General features: G+C 45.9%; 1 protein-coding gene across 9 annotated transcripts in view; it reads left to right on the forward strand.

The window, feature by feature from the left end:
* Window positions 1-3,781: 3,781 nt before the first annotated feature.
* CCDC68 (coiled-coil domain containing 68) overlaps window positions 3,782-13,275 on the forward strand; it is a 64,689-nt gene continuing 55,195 nt past the window's right edge. For 4 of the 9 annotated variants that reach the window (XR_007412013.1, XR_007412014.1, XM_049112520.1 and 1 more), the window contains exon 1: window positions 4,378-4,481. The gene's annotated coding sequence lies outside the window, so the exon portion shown is untranslated. Of the gene's footprint in view, window positions 3,849-4,372; window positions 4,482-13,275 lie in introns of those variants that run through there. The other 5 variants (XM_049112524.1, XM_049112502.1, XM_035706253.2 and 2 more) reach the window with 3 other exon arrangements.

The raw sequence follows: 13,275 nt of genomic DNA on the forward strand, positions 1-13,275 counted from the left end.
CAGAGTTCAACCTACAGGACTCCAGGGGCCTATAGAGTTCAATTCGGTTAAGATCAGATACCTTAATTTCTACATTTTCTTCTCCAAACCTGGGAAGACTGTAGGTATGGGGAAGGAAAAAAAAAAAAAAAAACTTGAAAAATCTTCCAACATCAGGTACTCCTTAGGGTGGTACTATGGAAGGGGAAAGAAAAGATAATGGGGGGCAGAGGCATCACTAAAAAAGGAATGGCAGTGATACAGGAGAGCTTGGTTCTTGTCTCACGGTGTGGAGGAATGAATCTGGAGGACACAGGAGAGTGAGTAAAAGGACGGAAGTTTATTAAGTAAAGATACAGAGAAAGCTCTCAGAAGTGAGAGGGGTCCCCACAGGGCTGCCACTTCGGGCTTGTAGGGTTGGTCTTTTATGGAGAGCCTAATCAGGGAACCTAAGTCCTTTTAACATCTCCATTGATATCACCATTGAGTAAGGCCTAGTGATCAGGTCTTTAATGGCTTACTTCCTCTTCAGGGTCTGGTAATTCTTTGTTGGTCACAAGTAGCTGTTATAACAAGACCCCACCTCCGGCACCTGGCACAGGATGGTCTGGTTTGCTTATCTCTGGTTTACTTTCATCTCCACATTTTTTGGGGATTTCTGAGAGCCTGATAATATGGCCCCCCTGCTAGCCCTGCCTAGCCCCACCTGTCCCTAACTCAGGAGCATGCCTCCGTCATAACCTTGCCAAACCTTCTTGATTTTGTGGCATAAAAGATGAAATATTAATAACAAAACTTATAAAACTTATTTGAATCAAGTCAATCAAATTGAACTTATTTTATCAAGTGCTTTGGCAGCACAGTTGTGGCAGGCAGAATGATGGCCCCTCAAGGATGTCCAGGCCCTAGACTCCGGGACCTGTGCGTATGTAATCTTCCGCTGCACAACAGACTTTGTAGATGTGGTTAAGGATCTTAAAATGGGGGAGATTATCCTGGATTATCCAGTTGAATGCAATGCAATCCCAAGAACTTTTGCAAGTGAGACCGAGAGAATCAGAGTCAGAGAAAGATACGTGGCTGGTTTTAAACATGGAGAAAGGGGCCAAGAACCAAGAAATGCAGGCAGCCTCTAGAAAGGACAGAAAAGGCAAGAGAGCAGATTCCTAACCCACAGAACCGTAGGAAAACAGATGTGTATTTTTTTAAGCAACCAAATTCAAGGTAATTTGTTACAGCAGCCACCGGAAACGAATACAGCAACAAATGCAATATATCCAGCATTTCGTGGGAAGACCTAAGTGGGCTGCTCAGTCAGCGGGGGATCTCAAGGGAAGGGTTTCCTGTACCGACTGAATAAATAAGCAGGAATTTCCAGGTGAGGAGGAGGAGGAGAAAGGACATTCTAGTCTGTGGGGTGAGGATGTGCTCGTGTGGGGAAGTAGAGCATAAAAAAGGACTATAAAGTGAGAAACAAGAGAGGGCTTGTTTGAGACAGTACACAAGCCATGTCCCCTTATTTGCAAACGAAGTGGTGTTGTGGCAAGAGAGGAAGCAGGAGGGTTGGAAGAAGGGGAATTCTCTGCCCTGGGGTGGGGCTTAGGCTTTCAACCCGAGGTCAGTGTTTTAATGCATGGTCGTGGCCTAGGTGGTGATGGTGATGGTGATGGTGATGGGGTGTGTGTGTGTGCACTGGTGGAGGGGGGAGCTGAAATGAAATCTCAGGATTTGCCTTTGAAAATATACATCACACCCAATTTCCTCTTAGCAGGTAACTCCCAAACGGAACCCAACAGCAGTGATGTCAAATGTGAGGCCCGCATGAGCGCTGTGAGTGAGCAGCTCGGGGCCCTGGACTTACGGTCAGATCCGCGGTTAGCGCGCCCCAAGGCCTGAGGCCGCCCCTGCTACTTTGTCTTTGCCCCGAAATCTTTCCTTTATACTGAACGCCCTACACAGGGTCATAGTGTCTATTCAATGAGGCTGCCGAGGGCCGTTTGCGGTGCTTTCCTCCCTACAACCCATGACATTCCAAAAAAATTCACAATATTAAAATACCAATACTTTTTTTTTTTTAAATGTGGGTAATATAGGTAAAATGTGAAGTAAGGCAGTTTCAGAAAATACCGTCATTTAAAATGATTTATGTAGGGGCTCCCGGGTGGCTCAACGGTCGAGTGTCTGCCTTCGGCTCAGGGTGTGACCCTGGGGTTCCAGGATGGAGTCCTGCCTGGGGCTCCCCGCATGGGGCCTGCTTCTCCCTCTGCCTGTGTCTCTGTCTCTCTCTCATGAATAAATAAATAAAATCTTAAAATGATTTACATATATTCTGACATAAAAATGGCAATCAAATGCTACAACTATAAGAGAAATTCATGAACATTGATCTAGCTCCCTTTCAATTTCCACCCTTTAAGACGTATCACTGGAGTTTTAAATTTAAGGATGCTTTATGGATTTTCCTGAGCAGCACTATGTAAATTACAAATACTTTATAGTTCCATATTTTCTTTAATCCTGAGTGATTCCCTGTTCTCCTCCCCAGAAAAGTCATTAAAATTATTTAGGTAATGGTGCATTTGCAGAACTATGAAACACAGTCAACACTTGGTAGTGGTTAGGACCATTAGTTTTATTAAATCCTCTCTCTTCCTCCAGGAAAGTGCACAGAATTTGCACCTGCCCCTCTGATCTGGTCAGTTTCTCTGGAGTGTGGTGGGACTTAAATGCAAAATGGGAAAAACACCTAAGTATTACTATTTTTAGTAACTTTGTCCAAAATGCTTAAAAAGTAGAAAAGCTTTTCACTCTGTGGTGCTGGATTACTCGCTGGGCTCTGGATCCCATGCGTACCTGGCAAAACTGGGACTAATGGGGCAGATTTCCCTCTCCAAGGAAGGTTAAGGTCAGAAAGGGGGGCACCCACAGAACCCAGGGCGGCTCCCAGATTCCAGCTCAGGAGGAGGAAGTGGAGGGTCTGAGGGAGCAGCTCAGGGGCCAGCTGGCAAACGCAAACCCATCAACCCCCGGCCCCATAACAAACAGTCCTCAGCAGCTGGATTTCTTCAGTGTTTAAAGTAATTATAAACAGCCCTGGCTACTGGGAGCCGGAGGGGTCTATGAATATATCCGTATCTATTAATAGAACCTCCAGGATTAGTTAAGCAAAATCTACTTAAAGAAACATCAACTTTCACTTCTCCAGCTGCGTCTCCATCTACCGCTTCATGTGCTAGGAGAACAAACAACAGACCCAACAACGTTTCTTTGGTCTTTCTTTGGGGGGGGAGGGGGGGCTGGAAACCCCTCCTCATGGCTTTCCCAGGAAGATTCAGAATCCCCTCGGATGCTAGGGGATTGGGCTGCAGTTTTCTGGGTCTGGTAAACGGAGACAGGCGGAGTCCACAATGAGGGTTTGCTCCGCAGCCCCTAAATGTCTATGAATTTTCTTTTTTTTTAATTTTTTTTATTTTTACTTTTTTATTTATTTATGATAGTCACAGAGAGAGAGAGAGGCAGAGACACAGGCAGAGGGAGAAGCAGGCTCCATGCACCGGGAGCCCGACATGGGATTCGATCCCGGGTCTCCAGGATCGCGCCCCAGGCCAAAGGCAGGCGCCAAACCGCTGCTCCACCCAGGGACCCCTGTCTATAAATTTTCAAAGGGACCCGGGAGCCCAGCCGAAGGGCCCAGGAGTCCGGGCTGGGACCGCCCGAACCTCACGGTCGGCGGCTCGCGTCACCGCCGGGCGCTCGGGGCGGGTGTCGGCGTCCACGCCGCGGGGGGGGGGGGGGGGGTCCGGGGGGGGCAGGGGGCGGGGACCGCGACGGGCCACAGGTCCCCGGACCCACAGGCTCCAATGATAGAGGTAGATGCCCTCCCCCGCCTGAGGTCACAGGGGCCGGGGGGCGCGGGGGCGCGAGGGGCGCGGGGGATGCGCGGGAGGTCACGGGGGGCGCGGGGCTGCGGGGGCGCGGGAGGTCACGGGGGGCCGCGGCGGGGGGGGAGGAGGTCACGGGGGGAAGGCCACGGAGGCGCCCGGGGCGCGGGGGGGTGCGGGGGGCCCTGGACGCCCCTGCGCTTCGGCGTCAGTCTGCCATCGCCCCCAACTGAAGTTTTCCGCGGAACGAGGAAGCCCCGAGGCGACGAGCGGCGCCGGCAGAGCCCTCCTCGGAAGCAGCCGCGGCCCCCTTGCGGCCCCGCGCGGACCGGAGCGCAGGGTTGGGGCCCCGGGGCGGGTGGGGGATGCCCAGGAGCGGGGCGCTGCAGGCGGTGCACGGGGGGAGGAGGGGGCCCGGGGCTGGGGGGAGCGGGAGGGGGTCCCGAGCGGGCGGGCGCGGGGCGGGGCGCAGGGCGGGGCTGCCCCGGAGCGCGGGTTCCCCCCCCCCCCCCCGCCTCCCGGCGCCGACCTCTGCCCCGGGCGCAGCCTACCGAGGCGGAGCCCGACCTGCCGGCGCGGGAGGTGGGACGGACGGCGAGGCCCGGAGCCCCGCGCTGCGAGGTAGGCGAGCCCGGCCCCCGCGACCTGGCCCCGCGGAGCACCCCCCCCCCCTCGGGCAGGCGCAGCCGCGGGCGGTCGGCGGGGAGCGGGGGGGGGGGGGGGGGCTGCCCGGGTCCGCGCCCCCGCCCTGGGGGAGGAGCCCACCCTCCGGGAAACGACCACCTCCCCCCGCCCGGGGCGCGTCTGGCTTCTTAGTTAGGCTGCTGTTTGGCGGTGCCTTTGCCGTCGGGAGTCCCCGGGTAGGTTCCCGGGGGGGTGTCCCCCGAGGTCCCCGAGGTCGAGGGGTCGGGACACCTGCGTCGTCCTCCTGTGGCGCCGTGACAGGTCCCTGGGCCCAGAGCTTCTAAGAGCACAGAGGGGTGAACACGAGTGGTCGTCTTCCCCTTATTCTTTCCTGCCGGCCCTCGGGCTGCAGGTGCCCTCGGGCCGCAGGTGCCAGTGCCCTTGGGCTGCAGGTGCCCCCGGGCCGCAGGTGCCCCCGGGCCGCAGGTGCAGGTGCCCTCGGGCCGCAGGTGCCCCCGGGCCGCAGGTGCAGGTGCCCTCGGGCTGCAGGTGCCCCCGGGCCGCAGGTGCAGGTGCCCTCGGACTGCAGGTGCCCCGGGCCGCAGGTGCACGAAGCAGCAGAACGGCCCTCTGGGCGACCGCTGTCCACCGTCCTGGGGATTGGAAAGCTGCAAGTTACAGAGCTCATGGCAGGCGCGCAAGAGAGCCTTAGTGTCTTACACAGGACAGCTGTTAGGGACTGAAGACGTGGCTGTGATTTTTAAACCCTTCAATAGACGGGGGAATATATATATGTAAAGTATAAAAATATATAAACATGTGAAAATATATGATATATAAGTATATAATGTATACAAAGTATATAATATGTAAATGTATGAAATATATAAAATATACAATATATACATATATAATATATAAAACATGTTTATATTATATATTGTATTAAAATTTTGATGTATAAATATATATATCATATATATATAAAATAAAGATCAGAAGAAGCAGTTAGACCCAAACATAACTGAGCTCCATTATATTATAGTTGTTTTACTTTAGGAAAACTTTGTTTTACTTTTGTTTACTTTATCCAAACTTTCTTTACTATCTTCTAGTAAAGACTACATGAAGCCACAAGGGAAATTATTCTGCATGTGCAATAAGAAAAAGAGAATCTGCCCTTTTGATTTTACCTAATGTTATTAAATATTCAGTTCTGGAGAAGTCTGGTTTTTTCAGAAATGTGATCTGAGCCAGAGTCTCAGGTACCCTGGCAGACACAATCGGCGCTGTTGTTTCCTGTTACCGGCCTGCTTCCCCCCACACTCCCCCCCAACACTGATTGTTTTAGAGTGAAGGCCCCTGACACAGAGGAATTTGTGCCTAAGGCAGGGTATACCCTTGTGGCTCCTCTGCTATTTCCAGAAAGAATGAAAACAGCCTACACTTCCTGCAAATTTCTTAAGGTTCCTATCTTTGTGACTTGGTGAATAAATTTGGTAACTAAAGCTGCCCTAACTAAAATTTTGAAATAAATATGCTATTTCAGTTATATCATTCACCTTTATTACTTTGTGAATGGATAACAGGCATGTTATTTGTTAGCTGATTGATTTACAGTGTGCTGGACAGTGGGGTTGTAATCCAAATTCTGGCTGAGGCTGAAAAATTAGGTGTATATTTATTTGTTTGGGATCGTGACTGAAAACAGAAAGAACTGAAAGTTTGGAAGGGAATTAAAAAGTCATGGTTTCGAATCTCTTGAACTGAGATATTTATATCAAAATTATAGGCCATTTATCAATAGAAAATAAATTCATATTGGCCAAATGTTACTATCAACTTAACAAGGTGTTTAAGCGAATTTGCATTTTACTAAGCATGAAAACAGCCATCTACATGGGTTTGGAAAACAAAAGCGTGAATGTGTGCGCGTTCAGTTTTAGAATCTGTCTGTGGTATGTGTGGATTTGTGAGCCTGTTCATGCATTGGTTGAGCACCTGTTGGGCAGGGCACTTTGTTCTGAGTTCAAATCAGGTAAGAAGGGGTGGATACAGCTTTGTGTAGCTAAGTCACATAGTCACATTCCTGTCCTCATGGAATTTGCACAATGCTGGAGTTCTCCAGAACACCTTGGGATCCTAGATAAGAACCATATCATTGATCATCTATCAATTTTGACAGTGACTGGAACTAGATTATCTTCAAATTTAAATAGTCAACTCTAAAAATTATAAGGGACCTTATATATTATTCAGGTCGGTGTTTTTCTCTTTTGTTTAGATTGGGAAACAATTTAGGAATCACATGTTCTGAGTTTAATATGAAAAATTGAGATGTTAAGCCTGAAAGAACTAAATATCAATTTCATGCAAATTAAATACAAACTAAACTTGTAGTAGTGGAAGCCAATAATTTAGCATATAAATCAATGAATGAAAATTTTCAAATTGAGAAAATTCTATCTATCACATTATTTTTTTCTGTGAATTAGAAAAATATAACTACAATTATACTCTACCCCAGAGGAAAAGACTTACTTTATCCAAGGCATTCTTGCTTTTTTTGTTGTTGTCATTGTGGCTGTTCTTTTAAAAAAACACCTTTATTGGAGGTGTAGTTTACACACCCTAAAATATATCCACGTGTATATTCAATGATAAATCTATGGGATTGTGCAATCATCATGACAATCCAATTTTAGAGCATTCTCAGCATCCACAAAAGATTCCACCTTCCTGGGGATCCCTGGGTGGCTCAGCAGTTAAGCGCCTGCCTTTGGCCCAGGGTGCGATCCTGGAGTCCCGGGATTGAATCCCACGTCGGGCTCCCTCATGGAGCCTGCTTCTCCCTCCTTCTGTGTCTCTGCCTCTTTCTCTCTCTCTCTCTCTCTGTCTATCATAAATAAATAAATAAACAAATCTTTAAAAAAAAAATGATTCCACCTTCCTATTTGTTACAACTTTCCTCAACCCCACCCCCAGGCAACCATTAATCTACTGTCTCTCTGTTTAGATTCGCTTTCTGGACATTTCACACAAATGGGGTCATACAATAGATGGTCTTTAGCATCTGGCTTCCTTCACCTAGAACAGTGTTTCTGAGGTTCATTCAGGGTGTAGCATGTATCAGTAGTTGGTTCCTTATTATTGCTACTATTTCATGCCATTGTAAGGCTGGTCTACGTTTTGTTCACCAGCTAGTAGAGTTTTCTGCATTTACATTTAAGTGGTAAGACAGATATTTTGGTCCAACTTCCATGGTAGCATAATTTGAAAATAATTGATAGGAGCCAACCTCTTATTTGTATCATGAAAAATATATTTCTGTATGGATTACTGCTATTTTCTCTGATCTTCCTTTGATATTCCCATGAGAATAGTAAATAGTAGACCCTGTGCAAGTAGCAGAAAGCATCAATCATTTGGGATTCTAGGTTGGACTTGGAAGATGTTTCACTCTTGACATTAACATGTGTGAAAAGACTTCACCTCCTTTGCTACATTTTCTTCACAAAGGACGCATTTAGAGTGGGTGAATTTTGATGATTGACCTAACAGCGATAACTGAAGTACTCTCAAAAATACGAGTGCATCCTGGGGTGCCTGGGTGGCTCAGCGGTTGAGCATCTGCCTTTGGCCCAGGGCGTGACCCCGGAGTCCTGGGATTGAGTCCCACATTGGGCTCCCTGTGCGGAGCCTGCTTCTGCCTCTGCCTGTGTCTCTGCCTCTCTCTCTCTCTCTGTGTGTGTGTCTCTCATGATTAAATAAATAAATAAAACCTTTAAAATAAAATGAGTGCTTCCTAATAACATTTTAGTGGCACACTTAACATAAAGCATGAGTCATCTATAGCCTCAAGCCTTAAAAAGTTGAAGGGAGTGCAAGTGGATTTATAAGCTTTTAGTTTTGTTATTCTGTGGTTTCTATGATTGTGCTAAAGAATGAAAACAGATACAACTGCTAATTTATTAAATCAGGCTCTAGTTTGAGCTCTTAGAGCAGAGAAAATCTAAAACAGAACAAAATCCCACTTCTTTTTTCTCTGGGACCTTTTTAAAGACCTAGATCAAAATTATAGCTCACCAGCCAGTGGTAGTGGTTTTCTGTGTGTTGTCCAGAGAACAGACCAAATCAGAACTAACACTGAAAAGCATTGACCTTTTTGAATTACCTTTCCTAGGAATCAGGAACGTTGACCAGCAGTTCTGGTAGAGCCGTTCCCTTGCACACCTCCATTCACCTTGCTTTGTGCCAACTACTACAGCAAATGTATTCTTAGAAGGTTATGCTTGACAACTTCTGCTGAAAGATCCTCTTAGAAGGATTTTTCCGGTTGAGTAGAAACCCTTCTAGAAAAAGGTTCTGTGAAACTAAAGAGAAGACAATAGTTACTACTGAAATTACACTTTCCTATTGGGGGAAAAAAAGATCATTAATAGAACTTAAAGGTCTATTTTATGGGCAACTTAGAATGCAACGGACTTTATTTTTAAAATTATAAAATTTGAAAACAAAATAGTCTAGATTAAATAACAGTTTTCCATGGCTGCATGTGTTCATTTGGAACTGTTTTTTCTGCTTGAACTATCAGAACAACCTGCTGAAATCCCTGGGTGGGAACACTGCTTTTGATGATCCGTGATGGGATGAATTAATCAGACTCTACTGGTAATGCCTTTTTTTTTTTTTTTTAACTTGGTAAAGGCTTAAAAAAAATCTCTGGAATGGATGCGTTTTTCTAGACTTCCACTGACCACGTCGTTCTAAATGTGTCCTAAGAGTCATATATCATTTACAGGACTCTCTCCTCATCCTTCCCACTTTCATATGCTCTGAAATTGGCGGGGACGAGCTGCCTCAGTTGTGTCTGTTCACCTGCAAGAGGGAGGCTTGATCAGCGTTGAGCTGTGAGTGTCTGTGAGTTATTTTGATGAGCTCACTCACTCATGGCTCCTGATGACGTCATCTGCTTTAAGGAACTAGATTTTACCCAGAACCAGAAGCTGCCTCTCACTCTGGTATCTTTCTGTGAGCCCCCAGATTTGGGGAACACACTGCCCTGCCTGTGTGTCAATCTGATGTCTTCCTGGGGTGGGAGGGCCTGGCTGCCGGTGGTGGCCTTCCTGGACAGACTTTGAAGTCACTGACCCAATAGTCTACGTGCAAATGGGCCACTGTGAAGAGTAGAAACAAGTTATGCATCTAGAAAACAATTAAGGAGCGGTTGGGTAGATGAGATGAGGGTTCAAGGCTCATGAGTTAGACTTAAATCTTGTCGTGGCAAATATTCTTACTTACTTCTTATAGACTTCTATTGACTTCCTCCTACTTTTCCACATTAGTGAATAATAAGTATGGGTAACTTCTTAGGATGTTTAAGATTTCCCTGGGCCTCCTCTGTCACCATATGGAATGTCAGGCTTCACTGGCTACTCTTGTGGCAACAGTGGTTCTACTTTGCCTTTTAACAATCCTGATTCCATCACTGTTTTGTTTTGTTTGCCATTTATATTGTTTTGGGGTCACTAATTTGAACAAAGGGAAACAAATCCGGCTAATTGTGACTTCCAGTTAGCTCTGATAAAATCAGTGAAGGTCCTTGGCTTTTAAGGTCTCAGTTGTACTTTGCTTTCTCTAAGCTGTTGTTGCATTATTATTTTTTTCAAATAAAAGTTTATGAGCTCACCTTTTTTAGTAGAGTTCTGTAAGTTTTGACAAATGGTTTCAGTCACAGAACCATCATCACCTTCAAGATACAGAACAGTTATGGGGTGCCCGGGTGGCCCAGCCGGTTAAGTGTCTGCTTTCAGCTCAGGCCATGATCTTGAGGTCCTGGGATCGAGCCCCACCTCAGGCTCCCTGCTCAGTGGGGAGTCTGCTTCTCCCTCTCCCTCTGCCTCCTCCCCCCTACTCTGCTCATGGGCTCACTCTCCTTCTCAAATACATAAAATCTTTTTAAAAAGATAGGGATCCTTGGGTGGCGCAGCGGTTTGGCGCCTGCCTTTGGCCCAGGGCGCGATCCTGGAGACCCGGGATCGAATCCCACATCGGGCTTCCGGTGCATGGAGCCTGCTTCTCCCTCTGCCTATGTCTCTGCCTCTCTCTTTCTCTCTCTGTGACTATCATAAATAAATAAAAATTTAAAAAAAAATAAAAAGATATAGAACAGTTATGTTATTCTGTTCCCCACCAGTATTCCCCTGTGTCCCCTTTGTAGTCAATCCCCCCCCCCCACTCCCAATCCCTAGTTAACCACTGATCTGTTTTCTGTGACCGTAATTTTGAATTTTCTAAATCTCATATAAATAGAACTAGAGTATGTAGGCTTTTGGATCTGGCTGTTTTCTGTAAGGAAAATGCTTTGGAGATTCATCCACATTGTGTGCATCAGTACTTCATTCTTCTTATTGATGATTAGGATTCACCTATGGATGTATATTTGAATTTTCCCCAGTGTTTGGCAATTAGTAACATCTGTGATGTATGGATCGTAGACCTTCATTTCACTTGGGTAAATACCTAGAAGTGGGATTGCTGGTTGTACAGTGAGTGCTTAACTTTATAGGAAACTGCCTAAGAGTTGTCCAGCGTGCCTGCCCATTTTGCATTCCCATGAGCAACAGACAGGAGCTCCAGCCACTCTGTATCCTCATTCATACTTACCTCCTTACTGGAAATTTTTTTATTTTTTATTTTAAAAAATATTTTATTTATTTACTCGTGAGAGACACACACACACAAACAGAGACAGAGACAGAGAGACTTAGGCAGAGGGAGAAGCAATCTCAATGCAAGACTCGATCCCACAACGCCGGGATCATGACCTGAGCCGAAGGCAGATGCTCAACCACTGAGACACCAGGTGGTCCCTGGATAATTTTTTAAATGAAGTAAATTATGTTGGAGCTAAAATATTCCAGGATGAGTTTAGGAAGCTAAAAATATTTTGTCTATTCCTGAACCTTTTACTCTTAAAATATTTTGTAAAGTCACAAGAGATATTTTCTGAAAGGATACTTTCCTTTTAAATGTTACAAATGACTAAGATAAATGTCATTGACGTATGCTTTTTTTCATATGCTCTTCACTGCCAAGTCCTAAGTGGTTTTTGAGTTGACTGTTAACTGAGGTCAATACAGGATGGATGGTCTGACTAGAAGGGTGGACAGTGAGGGGACAGCTGAGCTGAGGCTTTGACACTTCCAAGTGATGTCCTATAGCAGATGCCCGCTATGGGCTGTGGGTGTCAATATGATGATTTAATATTCTTTAAATGTGCATGACGGGTCAGACACTTCGTGAAGCACTTTTTGTGCACTGTACTGTTTAATCCTCGTATAACTCTGTGGTAAATTCAACAGTTGCATCTGAAATTTTCATTTGGGGAAGCTGAAGCCTAGGACGTTTGAAAACTGTTCAGAGGCCACCCAGCTAGCAGGAAGTAGCACAGCCTTGTGCACAGCACCCACCAAGTCTGAAGCCACCATTTTTAAGCCATGAGGCCACACTGCCTCTCTCCAGGGAATAAATCTACTGGGACAAAAACATCTGCTCACGGTCCTAGAGGATGCACAGGGAGCTCACAACAGGAGTTACTTGACGGTTACTCAGTGGTCTGACTACTAAACTAGCTCGGGCCCAAAAAATTAGGCTTAGAAATCTGTTCAGAATGCAGCAGAAGGCAAGGTGGTGAGCTGGAAAGACCCAGCGGACTCATGGCTTGACCTCCACGACCATCACTAACCAGCTGTTTTGCTTCATCTTGCTCAGCCTCCTTTCCTCATCTGTAAAGTAGGAATAGTAACACAAACCTTTCAGGGTGTGTGTGAGGATTATTATTAGGGTGTGTGAGCACCCTAACCTGCATGTAGTAGGTGCTCAGCAGACTCTGGTCCCTTCTCCCCAGTGTTTCCCCAAAGTGGATGGGACTCACGTGATTTGCTCCTTTTCACAGTTTAGTAGCCATACGGGGCACTGGGTGAAATCTTCAGCTGCTTTCAAAATTTCAAATTATGCCAATGAACTATGAAGATAGATTATTTCCTTACAAAGACACCAGGATTTAAGGCCAGTGTATCTGGGCCACCTGGTATATCAGGTGGAGGTCAATTGATGACCTTGAAAACCTTGAGTCACTTTTCTGTGACTTGATTGCATTATACCTGTGTACATGGATGGACTTAGATAAAGCTGTAGATATATAGATGGTAGGTATTGTTGTGCAATACGTTGTCATGATTAGTTTTGACAAATTTTTTTTTAAAGATTTTATTTATTCATGAGAGACACAGAGAGAGGGAAAGAGGCAGAGACATAGGCAGAGGGAGAAGCAGGCTCCCTGTAGGGAGGCTGAGGGGGACTCGATCCCGGATCCCAGGATCACACCCTGAGCCGAAGGCAGACGCTCAACCACTGAGTCACCCAGGCGTCCCTACTTTTGACAATTTATGGGAAATGATTCTTCAGTAAATGGCACAGTGTTTATCAATCCCATTTATTTGTATTTTCCATGTGTGCCGATATTTCAATCTTTTTAAAAACTGAGATAGCTTTTATTTCATATCTAAGAGTTTCTGTAGCATTGGCTATGATGTAAATATGTGTTTGTATATAAATGAGTATCACAAATGAATAAAATTAATTCTACTTTAAAAATCTTAGTTTATTACTTGAACCAAAGTTATTACTACTGGAGCTAAGGTTAACCATGCATGTCTTCTGATACAGTGTGCATCGTTTTCCGGTAAAATACACAGTCACCTGAGATTTAGCCAGCTGACACTGGATG

Source organism: Canis lupus, chromosome 1, assembly GCF_003254725.2.
Source record: "Canis lupus dingo isolate Sandy chromosome 1, ASM325472v2, whole genome shotgun sequence".
Taxonomy (NCBI): domain Eukaryota; kingdom Metazoa; phylum Chordata; class Mammalia; order Carnivora; family Canidae; genus Canis; species Canis lupus.